Genomic DNA, 16,318 nt, shown 5'->3' on the forward strand with positions numbered 1-16,318 from the left:
AAACTACTAAATAGTTTCACATACATACAATGAACTTTCCTTGCACATTAAAATCATCAAATCCATACACCTAGATTTTCTAACAAGCATATAGATAATACCAAACACATCAACCTAGAAATTTAAATATTTAAGTTTACTATTTTCAACAATCATCCCTAAAAAACATGAAAATTAATGATAAGAGTCGTCAGAGCAAATAGGCAGATTCCTGATCATGCCAGTTTCTGATCCAAAGACAGCAAATTCAACAATTTTTTTTAGTCAGAACTTGGGTGGTATTTTATTGATAAGAAAAGAAAAAACATGAAGGGGAGGACATAAACCTCGCCTCTATGCAAAATGAAAGCTGGACAGGCCCAACTTTGATGCATAAATATACACAACCCATCATGAGCTAATGATGCATGTCCTATGGGGTGCAAGTACTCTTCCTGAACAGAGGGTGGGATACTAAAAAATGATGCATGATTCCTATGTACAGAGGACATCAAACACTTGTCTTTAGTTGGTGTTTGGTGCCCTCTGTATTACATGAGACTCTAATGCCGCTAACCAACTACTATTACATTAAGGAGGATCAAATTGATAAAGGTTGTTACTCTTAATTCTGCTTCCGATGGTTGGCAGGCCCCATCTATCCATATTCAGACAACCCCTCACACTTCACAGACCTGGGCAGTTCATTAAATGTATTATAAGAGACTATATCATTATGAGAGTGGCTGAGCTATGCCAACTTGTCAGCCACCTGATTAGCTTCTCTCAAACAGTGCTTGATTTGAAATAATTTCTAACTTAATAAGTTTTGCATCCAAGTTACGATTTGAGAGATGTTCCGTGGTGACTTTGTTTTGCCTTGGATAGCCTAGACTAACAGCAATGAGTCAGCTTCTAGGATGATCTTCCATTCTGCTATTCAAACACCACTCTACACCATGTTGTAGTGCCTTTGCCTCAGCCCAGTTACTGGTCCCTTTACCCAAATTTATACTAAAAGCATGAATAACCTTGCCATTATGGTTTCTGATTACACCACGTCCCCCACAGTCATCTCCTTTACAGCTTCCATCAGTATTGAGCTTGATGAAACCAGGTGGGGAAGGATACCATTTGACAGACTTGATTGACACCTTGGAGTAGTGATTATTCAGTTTGTTGCAGAAGGTATACCAGTCAGCTTCTGGTTGCAGCAGGGGAAATCGCTTGTTGATGATCTGGAAGATGTGTGATGATATATTTCTAAATGACATAGCACTGTTGAAATTGATGAAGCTGAATTTGATATTACATCTAACTTTCCAGATCTCCCAACATACCACCTGAGGAAGGATGCCTTTGACAAGCATTACTACAGGACTCCTGATTTTCAAACTCCAGCAGTTTACTAGAATTTGTCTAAGAGGGATGTTTAGGTCCTTGATCCCCATAGGTCGACATATTTTGGACCATAGATCCTTAGCCAAATCACTTTTTCCAAACAGGTGCTCAACAGTTTCAATTCTGTGAATAGTACAACAACAGCAAATAGAAGGCCCATGATTTTTGAACCTTCCAATGTTGTTGTCAATAGTTATCTTCTTTTTTATGACTCTCCATAAGTGGAAATTGACTTTCAATGAGCAATTCTTATGCCAAATGGTTTAATCATGCCAGTCTCCAACTGCTTTTTTCCTCAGTAAATCCCAAGCTGATGAAATTGTAAACTTGCCTTCAGGATTCAAAGTCCACATTGGTTTATCAGCCCTCTCTGTGGTAAATTGAATTGAAATGTACTATACAACAACTCTAATTATCAAAGGCACTCTATAACCTTCTCTATCCCAATTCCACACACCATTCATGTAGACCTCATTCAGCTTACAATTGACAGGAATATATTCTTGTGGAAGTTGTTTGTACAGGGCACCCTCTCCACTCCAATTATCATACCAGAAAGACAAATCACCCTAGCCCATTTTCCAGATTATGCTATCTTCTGTAGGTTGTCTGATGTTGCATATAGCTCTCCATGTATGAGACTGAGCACCAGCTATTAATTTGATAACAAAATTTGTTCTTAAACAATACTTGGCTAGAATGTGATCCTTCCAAAGTGAATCTTTTGATCTCAAGTTCCACCATTGTTTTGCTATAAAAGCATTGCTCATATCCCTTAGACATCTGAAGCCTACTCCCCCTTCTTCATAAGGTAAGCACATCATTATCCATTTGCACCAGTGTACTTCCTTTCGAGATTCATTTCCACTCCAAAGGAATCTGGCAATGGCACCTTCCAGTTGCTCAAAAGTTCCTTTTGGAGGCTTTATTGCTGCAAGTAAGTAGACTGGCATGGCCAGTAAAATGTGTTTGATGAGGATGATCTTACCACCCATGGAAAGAAACTTGGCATGCCATGAATGAATTCTCTTAGTAATTGAGTGAACCATCTCAGAAAAGTAGACTATTTTCATTCTACCAACAAACAAAGGGCACCCCAAGTATTTGATTGGCCATTCCTTTCTCCGCATTCCTGTCAGATTAGCAACTCTATATTTTAACTCAATGTTTGCTTTTGGAGAGACTGCCACACAACTCTTATGTTTGTTGATCAGCTGAATCTCTTACTTTCTGGAATAATTGGGCAATCAATGAGTTCCGAACCAGATTTATCAACACAGACATAAACCTCAAAAAGTTGGCTATTCCCAGATAAATCAATATTGCATTCTACATCAGCAACATGTTCAATGCCTTTTTCTATTGCTTCCTTGATTGCTTCCAACTTGTAAGATCCTACATCTAGTTTGATTCCTGAAAATATTTTACTTCTATTAAAAAACCAAGCTAAAGAATACAATCATAACTTTGACATTGAGTTAGATGTTATCGGATTTAAGTTATATACATTTGATATTGTAAAAGTTTTGTGATTCCAACCTATATAGTAACATGTTAATTACATTTTTTACCAGGTTACACATGAATGTTTATTATTAATAATTGTTGCTTATTATTTTATGAGTTTAAATTCTAGGCACTAGCGGTGTGAAAATTATTATTACCATCAGGTCAATTAACAAGTAATTACAAATACTTTTGGATTGATATATGTAGCCCAAATTAGATCAATAAGAAACCTCGTCAACATAGTTTTAAAATGACTTTGTTTAGTATGTTACATAAGTGTATGCATAATAAAGAAAAAAATTATAGTTACTTAAGCAAATTATGAAAAAACAAACAAAAGATTAATAACTTAATAAGAAATGAACGGTTGAGTCACGACCCATTTGTTAGCGCATTTAATTCCAAATAACTTTTGGACATGTCATTAACTCAGGGGTCATTTGCACTTTTATCCCTATTTTGTGCCGGTCTTTAATTTTTGGCCTCCAGTCAAATAAATTATTCGCGAGACATAAGCTTATATTTTCACATCATAATATCCCATATAGCTATGTCCCACACCCTTAAAGATCATGGAAGGAAAACCGTGCAATTTCTTCTTAACTCAGCTCATTTTGACCGGTCAAAATTCAATCCAACGAGCTCATTTGGCACCCCTATCAAACGCTATGGAAATAGCCATTTGTGTTTTATCAAACTTACTTTTGTTTCATCATAACGGACATTCTTGTTACAGCTTTTTGGGAGAGATCCATTGTTGTAATTTGGCCAGAGTCCGTGAATGCCAAAATCTTCTGCTGGTTTCCCATTTGTTGGGTAGCAGCATTTTATCTTGCTGTCACACGATGCTGGATTCCACTGAAATTATATATAGCCATATGTAATAATTAATCAAAAATCGAGTTGTTGAAGAATACAAACTAGTGTGTAATTGGTATAAAAGTTATTTTGCTGTTAATAACTCAACATGAAAGCTAATACATGTGATACTTGCCCAAGACTATATAAAGTGTTGAACTGCCCATGAATGATCATGAGACTACAAACTATTTTTCCGGTGTTTGGTTGGTGATGGAGAAATATTTTTTGACAAAAAAATACATACTACAGATTTTTTATTTTTTTTTAATTCAAATTGCCATCACCTAGGTAGAGAGCCTCGGTGTCGGGTAGATTAACAATAATACTAGTAAATCGGAGAATGCATCTATGAAATTTCTAAGTAGTAAAATTAATAATAGTGTCTAAATGTTAGTTGAAGCAATTAGCATTATAAAGTTAAAAGTTAAAATAGTTAAAAGGAAAATAATTTAGGAGTAGAAGTGAACATTTCCTGACATTTCCCCCCTTTTATCATAACCAAATATAAAAAAAATGATATTTTTCACAAGATACATCCAAATTATGTTGTCAGTACAGAATGAAGTTCAGAAAAGATTCACATGCAAATTATAAATACACCTAAGCGAGAAGTCTCAAATACTTAATTATAAATTACAAACCTGTTGACCGAAGTAGAAGAAATCAAAATCCTGAGCATGTAATAACGTAATACATTGGAAAATAACGAGATTAACCAAGATAAGGTAGATGGATCTCATATTTGCTTATTCTGTGTTAGTTTGTGCTATGGAGGAGACTTTAAGATGATGAAACCACAAAGTATTGGTGGTTTTATAGAGGCAAACTATTCCATTATTAGCTAATTAATCTGATAGTTTGTTACCACGTTGGCAATGTATTGAATATAGGCAGCGTGGCCGATATTTTAATTCCAACTATATAATATTATAATCATCGAAGTAATAAAAAATTAAATCTTTTAGCTATGCCATAGTGGGGGCGGAGTTATTCAAAATATAACAGCGGCATGCCATGTTTCTTTATTTTCTTTTAGATGATTTAGATGTAACATGTAATCTTCTTCACAATATTGTAACTGAACACGGAACTAAATGGCACGCAACTATTGGTTGCCATTCTAGAGTTCTTAAGTTCTTCGACTTTATTGCCACTCAAAACCTTACACTTAATTCCATTAAGTCAGGGGACTTTCATAAATACAAGATATATAAGAGTTAATTATATAATATACAACTAATTTAGATATCAAAAATTATGCAACTTAAAACTAAAAGTAAGGAGATTATTGTTATGAATAAAAAGCTAAAAATAAGGAAATACTTATATTAGTGATAACATAATTAAATGCATATAAAAACACAATAATTGCTTACCTAAAAAGCTCCAGCACAATCTACTAACAAGCTAGTTCATGAATTTTAACAAACAAAAAAAAAAGTTAATTCATGAGCAAATATATATATATATATATATATATAATATAATCTTTTGAACAAGTATATATATTATTCCATCTATTTATTGTATATTGTATACTCCACTATATATGTTATTGTAGAGTAGCATTGGTTGGCACGTATAGTAATATACTCATATATCAGGTATATTGTAATATTATATACTATATACACAAAAGGCATCATTATATTTGTTAAGAATTAAACGAGCGATGCAGCGGAAGCGATTAGGATGCACCAACACAAGAACAATAATGCAAGAAAGCAATAAAAGTAATGAACACAAGATTTACGTGGAAAACCCAAGACGGGAAAAATCACGGGGCGCGAAGCGCAGAGAAATCAACTATAAGGTGAGGAGTACAAAACGATCTCAACAGGGTGTCAAAGAACAACAAGATCAAAGGAACGAAAGATTACAATCTCTCAATGAAAACTCTCTCTAACCTAAGTGTGGAATATAGTATTGTGTGTAGTCTTGATAGTCTTGGTAGTTGTTCTCTTTTTCTTAATGTTCTGGCCGAAAATCTCCTTTAAATAGGAGTTGAAGACGTTCAAAATCCCAGTTGGAATGGGACAAGCCAGTCGAATCCCAGTTGGAATTGGACAATTATCGAATCCCAGTTGGAATGGGACAATTTCGATAAACCCTTTTGGGACATATTCTAATAATCTCCACCTTGGACCAAAATACTTCAACATCAACACTCGTTACCCTATAAAGCCCCGAAGGGAAATTTAAGCATGAAGAACACCAACTAAGTCTAAGCAATGGCTAAACTTAGTAATAACAAGCGGCTTGGTTAACATATCTGCGGGATTCTCTGGCGTGTGAACTTTCTTTACCACAATCTCCCCTACAACAATAGTATCTCTGATAAAGTGGTATTTAATGCTAATATGCTTAGTCTTGGAATGATAAACATCGTTCTTCGTGAGACGTATCGCACTCTAACTAACTGAAAACACAACGGTAGTAGTCTGTTAAACACCAAGATCAATAAGAAGACCTCGCAGCCAGTAGCTTCTTTAACACCTTCAGTTGCAGCGATATACTTAGCTTCGGTAGTAGAAAGGGATGCAATAGACAGTAATTGTGCTTTCCAAGAGATAGCACCAGAGAACAGTGAAAAAATGTAACTAGAAATAGACCTCCTACGATCGAGATCACCACCATAAGAAATTGACGAGTTCTTAACTTTAATAAATGAGTTTGGTAACGAACCAATAACTGGAAATGGATGCTAATACCCAAATGTTGGAGCAACAACCGGCCAAGTCAATTTTAGAAAAATGAGAAACTGATTTGACTGGACGCTCCTCTTTCCTTTTTCGTTGCGTGCTCTATTACTGCCTTGAGCCCTTGATCAATTAGTGGGGCATTCTAAACCTACGTTAACAATCAATGGGGCGCCTCTCCATCTTCTGCATCTGCTAGTACTGTGCCTGAGCTGCCTATTAGGAGGATTATGTTGGACCTATGCGATCTCGTTACAACGTTCTTTTTTTTTTTTACAGAGATTTCTGGTGAAAACTTCAATCTTGAAGCATGGGAGCTTCTTAAGATGTGCATGAACAATTGCAGGCACGACTTGTCATCGAGACTCTCAGAATCAACTAACCCAACAACATCATAAGATAATGCCTTGGCTCTATCAAATACCAAACCAATATCAACGAACCCTTTTACATAACGAAGAATCCACTTCACGGCATTCCAATGATCCTTTCCAGGATTATGCATGTATCGGCTCACCATACTTACCGCAAAAGCTAAATCAGGTCTAGTGCAAACCATAGCATACATAAGGCTACTAACAGCACTAGCATACGGGATAGTAGACATTCTCTCAATGTCCTCCTCGGATTTAAGACAAGAGTCAGCAGACAGTTTGAAATGAGCAGCAAACGGAGTAGAAATAGGTTTACAATCAAACATGTTAAACCTATCGAGGAATTTCTCAAAATACATCCTCTGAGACAGGTAAAGCTTCCCAGCTTTTCGATCCCTGTGAATCTCCATACCTAGAATCTTCTTAGCTGCACCAAGGTCCTTCATCTCAAACTCAGAATTAAGTTGAGATTTTAACTTGTGAAGCAATCAATATATCATCAACATATAACAACAAGTAAACGAAGGAACCACCAGAAAACTGTCGAAAATACACACAATTATCATACTTACTACGTGTATAGTCTTGCCCAATCGTAAAGGAATCAAACCTTTTGTACCACTGTCTTGGAGCTTGTTTAAGGCCATAAAGAGATATTTTCAACTGACAAACAAATTGCTCCTTGCCAGGAACAGCAAAACCCTCGGGTTGCTTCATATAAATTTCTTTTTCTAAATCTTCATGAAGAAACGCAGTTTTAACATCAAGCTGCTCTAACTCCAAGTCAAAAAGAGCAACAATAGCAAGTAACACTCTAATGGAGGTATGATGAATAACAGGAGAGAAAACTTTATCAAAGTCAATACCTTCCTTTTGGTGGAAACCACGAACCACTAAGAGAGCTTTCCATCATGCTTCTTCAACCTCAAGAATACCTTCTTTTAGTTTGTAGATCCATTTTGCAATCAATGCACGACGACCTTTGGGCAGCTCACATAACTCCCATGTATTCTTTTTGTGTAAGCTTTCCATCTCTTCTTGTATAGCCACTAACCAATTTGAGGAATTAGGACAAGAAATTGCCTCAGAGTAAGTAGAAGGATCAACTCATTCAGGAATTTCTTGTGCAATTGCAAGAGCATAAGCAATAAGCCCATCATCATCAGTGTTTGCATATCGAGCAGGCTTCTTTATAACTCGTCTCGGTCTATCACGAGCAATAACATGATCATCCTCCACCTGTGGCTCGACGGGACGTGTGGTACTAGTACTTGGCTCATCAACAAGAGCCTCCTCACTCGCCTGAGGAACTGTAGAAGAAACAAGGCCAACTTCGTGAGCTTCATGGCTTACTTCTACCTCTACATTCTCACTGGCATCTTTCATAGCATCATTACCCGTAGAGGAAACAACAGACTCTTTCCTAGAAGATAACATAACGGCCTCATTAAAAGTTACATCCCAACTCTGAATAATTTTCTTGGAGCTAGGACACCACAAACGATATTCTTTATACTCAGAAGCATAACCAAGAAACATGCACTTAACAACCCTGGGGGCTAGCTTCCCATCATTAACATGAGCAAAAACAGTGCATCCAAAAACTCTAAGAATAGAGTAGTCAATGGGATTACCAACCCAAACTTCGTCGGGAATTTTAAAGTCAATAGATAAATGTGGAGAAAAATTGATGAGGTAAAAAGCCGTAGAAACGGCTTCAGCCCAGAAATCATGGCGGTGCCATAAACCAGCATTTGAGAGCATACAACGGGCTCTCTCAAGTAATGTTTAATTTATATATTCTGCAACTCCATTCTGCTGGGGCTTATGAATGAGAGTCTTATGTCTAGCAATACCATAAATAGCACAGAACTCATTAAACTCATTACTATAGAACTCCAAACCATTATCAGTCCTGAGCTTCTTAATTTTTCGGCCATTCTGGTTCTCAAAAAGGGCTTTGAATTTCTTAAAATAGGGAAACACTTCGCTTTTCTATCTTAGGAAATAAACCCAGACCTTACGAGAAAAATCATCAATGAAAGTCAACATGTAGCGTTTTCCTCCAAGGGAAGGAACTTTGGAGGGACCCCATAAATCCGAATGAATATAATCAAGTATGGCCCGTGTATGGTGTTTTGCTATGTAGAAACTAACTCTTTTCTGTTTCCCAAAAACGCAATGATCACAAAAGTCAAGTTTACCCGTACCAGTTTTACCAAGAAGACCTCTTTTGCTCAGAATGGTCATACCTTTCTCACTCATATGGCCCGGACGCATATGCAATAAACGGGTGAGATCATCGTCGGATAATAAAGTAGAAACTGCTACAGACCCTGTCACAATTGAACCCTGCAGGTAATAAAGAGTCCCATGTGTTGTTCCTTTCATTAAGATCAGAGCACCTTTTGAAACCTTGAGAACTCCACCTTCAGCTGAATATTTACATCTAAGAGATTCAAGAGTACCCAGAGAAATAAGATTTTGTTTCAAGTCAGGAACATGACGAACGTTGGTCAAGGTCCGATAACACCATCATGGGTCCTACTTTTTACAGTACCAATCCCAACAACGTTGCATGGGGCATCATTCCCCATTAGGAGAACACCACAAGCTTTCTCATATGTTGAAAACCAGTCCTTATGAGGACATACGTGATATGTACATCCAGAATCAAAAATCCATTCAGAAGAATTTTTTTTATAAACAGAGACAACCATCAAAATATCACCTTCAGAATCACTTTCAACAACTCTTACTTCAGCGGTTTCTGCAACATTTTGTTATTTTCTTCTCTTTCTAGTTTATTCTTCAATTTATGACAATCACCAACTACGTGGTTTGTCTTCTTGTAGTATTTGCAGAATTTATCATTGTTGAATTTACGGCCTTTAGACTTGGACCTAAAATTATTTCTATTACTCCCTCTATCATGGAATCTTCCTCTAACAGACAAACCTTGTCCTTTGTCTTCAGAACGCACTTCAAAATCAAAATTTTCTTTGGACTACAAATTAGATTTGACATCCTCATAACTCAGTGTTTCATTACCACCATATAACATGATTTCTTTAAAGTGCTTATACATAGAGGGTAGGGAGACCAGCAACACTATTGCTTTATCCTTATCGTCGACCTTAACGTCTAAATTTTCTAGGTCAAGAATAACAGAGTTGAACTCATCAAGATGATTTTGAATGGAGGTACCTTCAGCCATAGAAAATGTGTATAACCGTTCCTTCAAACGAATTTTATTTGCAAGACTTTTCGTCATGTAGAGAGACTCTAACTTCAACCAGAGGCCTGCAGTAGTAGTCTCATGAATAACCTCGCGAAGAACCATCTTAGATAGACATAGTTGGATATTTGAAAGCGGATTTTCATCCAATTCCTCCCATTGATCATCTATCATAAACTTGGGTTTCCTGGATTTCCCAAGAAGAGCCTTCTTTAATCTGTTCTGGGTGAGAACGGTTTGCATCTGAACTTTCCAGATACTGAAGCTTATCTTGCCGTCGAACTTCTCGATATCAAACTTGGTTACGGTAGACATCTTGGATCTTGAACGCTTTGATGCCACTTGTTAAGAAGTAAACGAGTGATGCAGCGAAACCGATTAGGATGCACCAACACAAGAACAATAATGCAAGAAAGCAATAAAAGTAATGAACACAAGATTTACGTGGAAAACCCAAGACGGGAAAAATCACGGGGCGCGAAGCACAGAGAAATCAACTATAAGGTGAGGAGTACAAAACGATCTCAACAGGGTGTCGAAGAACAACGAGATCAAAGGAAATGAAAGATTACAATCTCTCAATGAAAACTCTCTTTAACTTAAGTGTGGAATATAGTCTTGTGTGTAGTCTTGATAGTTGTTCTCTTTTTCTTGATGTTCTGGCCGAAAATCTCCTTTAAATAGGGGTTGAAGACGTTCAAAATCCCAGGTGGAATGGGACAAGCCAGTCGAATCCCAGTTGGAATTGGACAATTTCGATAAACCCTTTTGGGACATATTCTAACAATATTATATATAATATACAAACTTAAATATACTAATTTCTACTGTTATATCCATAAATATTTTGTTATCATCTTTTCAGTTAAATTTGCCAATTTGAATATACCATATACTTTTTTCGATATATTTTCATTTACTTTTCTTATACCTCATACCATCTCTTTTCATGTACTTTTCTTAATATTAATATATTCAAATAATTTCTTTTAGTCACAAAAAAATAATTGCATCAGTTATCAAGTAAAATAATAAAAAAAAAATAAAGAGGAGGAAACGAAAGAAAAAAATATATTTTTGAAACGGTAGATGGAATATGGGATTTGAAGGTGGTTTTATTTTGTTTATTTGAAAAATTACATTCTCTCTCATGGCCTTGTCATACTTTTTTTTTGGGGGGGGGGGGGGGGGGGTGATTTGGGTGGGGGGTGATTTGGGTGTGGGGGGGGGGGAGGGGGTGGGCGGGCGGAGAGGAAGTAAAAAGTGGATATGTATTAATGGTAATAACTCCTAAAATTAGGTATTATTGATATTTTAGGAATGTAAAAATTGTATTTTTGTAATTAAAAAGTTAAAATTTTGAATAAGTTGTATTTATATAATTTTTAGAAAGTAGTTGTAATCTTTTTAATTACCATTAAAGTTGTATTTGTGTGACTTTCCCTAAGTTATATACATCGACAATGTAAACATGTTAAATACTCAGACAGCCTCTTAAACTTGACATCTTTTGTAAGATAGTCCTATAAACTTATGAGAAGTAATCAGTTAGACACTTTTACTTGGAAAATTTGTGTCTAGTAAAACAGCTGATCACTTCATAGGTTTATAGGGCTATCTTACAAAACATGAAGTTACAGGAGCTATTTAGGTATTCAACCTAAAACATATCAAATTATTTAAAAGATAATGGCAAGTAATTCTGTTAAGTAGCATAATTAGTAATATAAAATAAACTATAATAAGTATCTTAATAAACTATAATAAGGATCTTATTGTAAGAGATTATAAATTAAACTGATGATTTTAAAAAATTATTACACGTTTGTTTATATAACTTAAATTATTTTGCTATTTGCAATGTCATTTCATAACATAGTTTTGCGACCTTATTATCATTCTCTCGTATGCTTACTAGAGTCCACCTTATTATTTTGCTAAGAGAAAATGATTCATAATCACTCTCCTTTCATCATAGTGTCTTGTCGTTAAGATGATTTTGTTGATTAATCCATTAATTAAAGTAGGACTACTCCTATCTTGTTTGTTGGAATTATTATATATCAAAATGTCACGAAATGGTTTGAATATGGACTTTGGAGGACTCAAATCTTTTGGGTCAGGATTAGATTACAAAACAAGTAACGATTAATACCTGAGTTCCTCATGAGGAAATTCTAATTAAATTTCACGTAGCCAGCGAGCTTTTAGGTTTGAGAGTTCAGATACACAAAATATATTCTTTAAAAATGCATTCAAATAAAAGCGACTTCCCATAATTGACCACGTTTGGTTCAAAATCGAGGAAAAAAGATATTATTCCCTCCTTTTTCAAATTATCTGTTGTAATTTCTAAAAATAATTGATTCCAATTATTTATTGTCACACCCCGCGTTATAAACGCGCAAGTTTTTATTATTAAAGGGTTTTTTCCATTTGAAGTGACGGTTTTGAAAAGAGATTATTTTATTTACAGAGTCGCCACTTGGAATTGAGTTTTGGGTGTTCCAAGCCACCTTATGAATCCTTAATCAAAAGGAAATGACTCTTTTATTATGGTCCGCGAAAACAGAAGACCGCGTAAGGAATTCTGTTGACCGGGGAGAAGGTGCTAGGCATTCCCCGAGTCCCGTGGTTCTAGCACGGTCGCTTTACCGACTTATACTTAGCTTAAACTAATCTTTGGATATGTTATGTATCTGAGCCTTGATTTGCTCGTACTTTTATTGATGATCTTTTTTATTGGTTTTAACTCGGATGCGTAACCGCATTCCGGATCTTTTAAGCATCTCAAAATAAGATGCATTACTGCATTCTTACTCGAAACAAGATTAATTATTAAAACGAGTTTGGCCAAGGTACGTAACCGCATCCTTGAATTATTAAAAAGAACGTCTCGAAATAAGATGCGTAACCGCATTTTGAATCGAAACAAACGTCTTGAAACGTGCCTAAAGCTCGTCTAGCGTTAAAGGCAATTATTTGTCTCTAAAATCCGAGACTTAAAATTATTTGGTTATTATTAATTTTCACTCTTTTGACAACGGATTATGAGTAAATTCGCAACCCATCTCGCTCCCTTACACTTGATTTTTCCGCTCTTTTTCTTTTTAACTTTACAACGGGGTTTGAAATGATTCGCGCCCCATCTCGCTCATCTCACAATTAATTAATTAGGCCTTTGAAAATTAATCTAGGCCCAACTCATTATCGGGATCGATCTCCCATACTAATGACTAAATAGCTTTATTCGTATCATGTCAGAACAAACAAACGGACTAATACTTTGTATATCACGTAACAACAAAAACTAACAAATGTTTAATTATTCAATAATTCCAAATTAGCTTTCAAGGCATGGCATAAATCCAATGAACATCCATTTGAACCAAACTTAAAGCACACAGAACGTCATTCCCTATCAAACAACATTAAACATCATTTTTTGTTTTGTTTTGCTAACTAATATTACTCTTATGTTTGGCAACTAAAGTCACAAGTCAATCTCTTATTAAGACCGAAGAAGTGACTGTAAACCAAAATTATCCTGACCTCATGCTTAAGACCAAAATGATATACATGTTCTAGATAAGATTAGTCATAAAATTCCATTATATGTATAATAAATAGAATATATTATAACCTCCTGCCATGAGCCTTCTATGAACCAATATTAAACGTTATTTAATTTCAGGAAAATCTTGATAAACAAATTAGTCAAATAAGATAGAAGAATAAGAGTAAAGAGTGGGTCTAAGAAAGCTATTAAAATAAGATAGAAGAGTAGAAGTAAAGAGTGGATCTAAGAAAACTTTCAACTTTAAAACCCAAGATCTTTGTCCGAAACTTACACTGCAACATGGTAATTCGTCAAAAATGAGCAGAAAAATGAAAACAAAGAAACGGACCTCTAGTGAAGCTTTCCTTTTCAACAGATATGTATCTGAAACTTTTCAAACGAAACGGCCGGGGACTCGGACAGTGACCTCAAGCTCGACCAAACGAAGGGAAGCTAATGTTTTTCTTTAAGGTTAGATTTATGGTGTTTTAATGATATGATTTAGGTGTTTCATGGTGATAGACAGAAATATATGTTTGTTTATTTGTGAAATATCTCTAAGTCTAGAAGAATGAAGAAAGGAAAAACAAAATGGTTCTTGCCCAGATTCTAGGATTCGAGGTTAGATGCGTGCTAGTGGAATTTTTTAGGTCTTTTTGTGGTCCCCCCTTTTTCGTGTCTTGTGTGTATTATATATTTGTGAAAAACAAAATCAAACCCCAAAATAAGAGTAGGCCCACCCCAATAACAAATTTTCCCTCAATCACATGTTCCTTCACGTTTTTCAAAATCTATTTCTCCTTCTTTTGTCTTTTTGTGTGATGTGTATATGTATTCAATAGAAAAGATTCCCTTCTTTGAAAAAAAATATCCCCTTTTTGTCATGTGTTTTTCATTTACCTTTTATTTGATTGTAAAATGAGAAATACTTGACAACTATTTCTAGATAGCGAAAAAATATCATATTTAACAAAATAATACAAAAATTTATACTCTAAAAATAGTAAATATTTTTGTTCTTTTGATTTTCGCAAATAAGCTTACTAAATAGAATAACATCGACATGTCAAAAATTAAAATTAAAATAAATGTGTAAAAACTATAAGGTGAAACACACGGGGAGGGGCAAAATTACGTATCTACAGCCTGTCCCTCTTTGGTTGGGGACGCAAAGCGTTCTCAGACAAAGACGTAGACAATGAGACAAATTTGGACCCGACCATTATTTGAAGGAAGAGAAAGGAACAGCACAAAAATGTGACCGAGCCCTGGTCTTGGGCATCCTACATATCCCGGGTTATAAGGAAATCAGGTCTCGTGTAGTTCAAGAGTATGAAGGGTGATAGAACATAGAGTCGAGTGAGGTCTTGTCGAGGTTCCGGTCCGCGGCTCCTATTATTACGTCAAAATGAAAAATAAAAGTTAAAAAGAAAATACAAGTACAAGATCCTATATATGTAGCTTCTCTTGAATCTCGACTTGAATCTTCATGCTTGTTTCTGAACTTAAAATTTAAAGTCATCCCTATTCTCCAGGCGGGGCCCCTGCTACTTCTGACTAAACTTGAACCAACTGAAAAGAACACCCTATTCTTCAGGCAGCCCCCTGAGGGTCCTGATAAACTAAATCCCATTTCCAGGAGGGTCCTGATAAACTAAATCCCATTTCCAGGAGGGTCCTGATAAACTAAATCCCATTTCCAGGAGGGTCCTGATAACTAAATCCCATTTTGCAGGAGGGTCCTGATAACTAAATCTCATTTTCCAGGGGGGTCCTGATAACTACATCCCATTTTCTAGGAGGGTCCTGATAACTAAATCCCATTTTCCAGGGGGTCCTGATAAACTAAATCCCATTTTCCAGGAGGGTCCTGATAAACTAAATCCCATTTTCCAGGAGGGTCCTGATAAACTAAATCCCTTTTTTTCCAGGGTGGTCCTGATAAACTAAATCCCATTTTCCAGGAGGGTCTTGATAAACTAAATCTCATTTTCCAGGAGGGTCCTGATAACTAAATTCCATTTTCCAGGAGGGTGCTGATAACTAAATCCCATTTTCCAGGAGGGTGCTGATAACTACATCCCATTTTCTAGGAGGTTCCTGATAAACTAAATCCCATTTTCCAATAGGGCCCTGATAACTACATCCCATTTTCCAAGAGGTACTAAATCCCATTTTCCAATAGGGCCCTGATAACTACATCCCATTTTCCAAGAGGTACTAAATCCCATTTTCCAATAGGGCCCTGATAACTACATCCCATTTTCCAAGAGGTACTAAATCCCATTTTCCAATAGGGCCCTGATAACTACATCCCATTTTCCAAGAGGTACTAAATCCCATTTTCCAATAGGGTTCTGATAAGTACATACCATTTTCCAAGAGGGTCCTGATAACTAGATCCCATTTTCAAGGGGGGTCCTGATAACAAAATCCCATTTTCCAGGTGGGTCCTGATAAACTAAATCCCATTTTCCAGGTGGGTCCTGATAAACTAAATCCCATTTTCCAGGAGGGTCCTGATAACTAAATCCTATTTTCCAGGAGGGTCCTGATAACTAAATCCCATTTTCCAGGGGGATCCTGATAACTAAATCCCATTTTCCAGGGTGGTCCTGATAAACTAAATCCCATTTTCCAGGAGGTTCCTGATAAACTAAATCCCATTTTCCAGGAGGGTCCTGATAACTAAATCTCA

At 36.0% G+C, this 16,318-nt stretch overlaps 1 pseudogene; it reads right to left on the bottom strand.

The window, feature by feature from the left end:
• Window positions 1-254: 254 nt before the first annotated feature.
• Window positions 255-5,015, bottom strand: LOC132615834 (extracellular ribonuclease LE-like; annotated as a pseudogene).
• Window positions 5,016-16,318: the final 11,303 nt, after the last annotated feature.

This window comes from Lycium barbarum, chromosome 10, assembly GCF_019175385.1.
Source record: "Lycium barbarum isolate Lr01 chromosome 10, ASM1917538v2, whole genome shotgun sequence".
NCBI lineage: Eukaryota > Viridiplantae > Streptophyta > Magnoliopsida > Solanales > Solanaceae > Lycium > Lycium barbarum.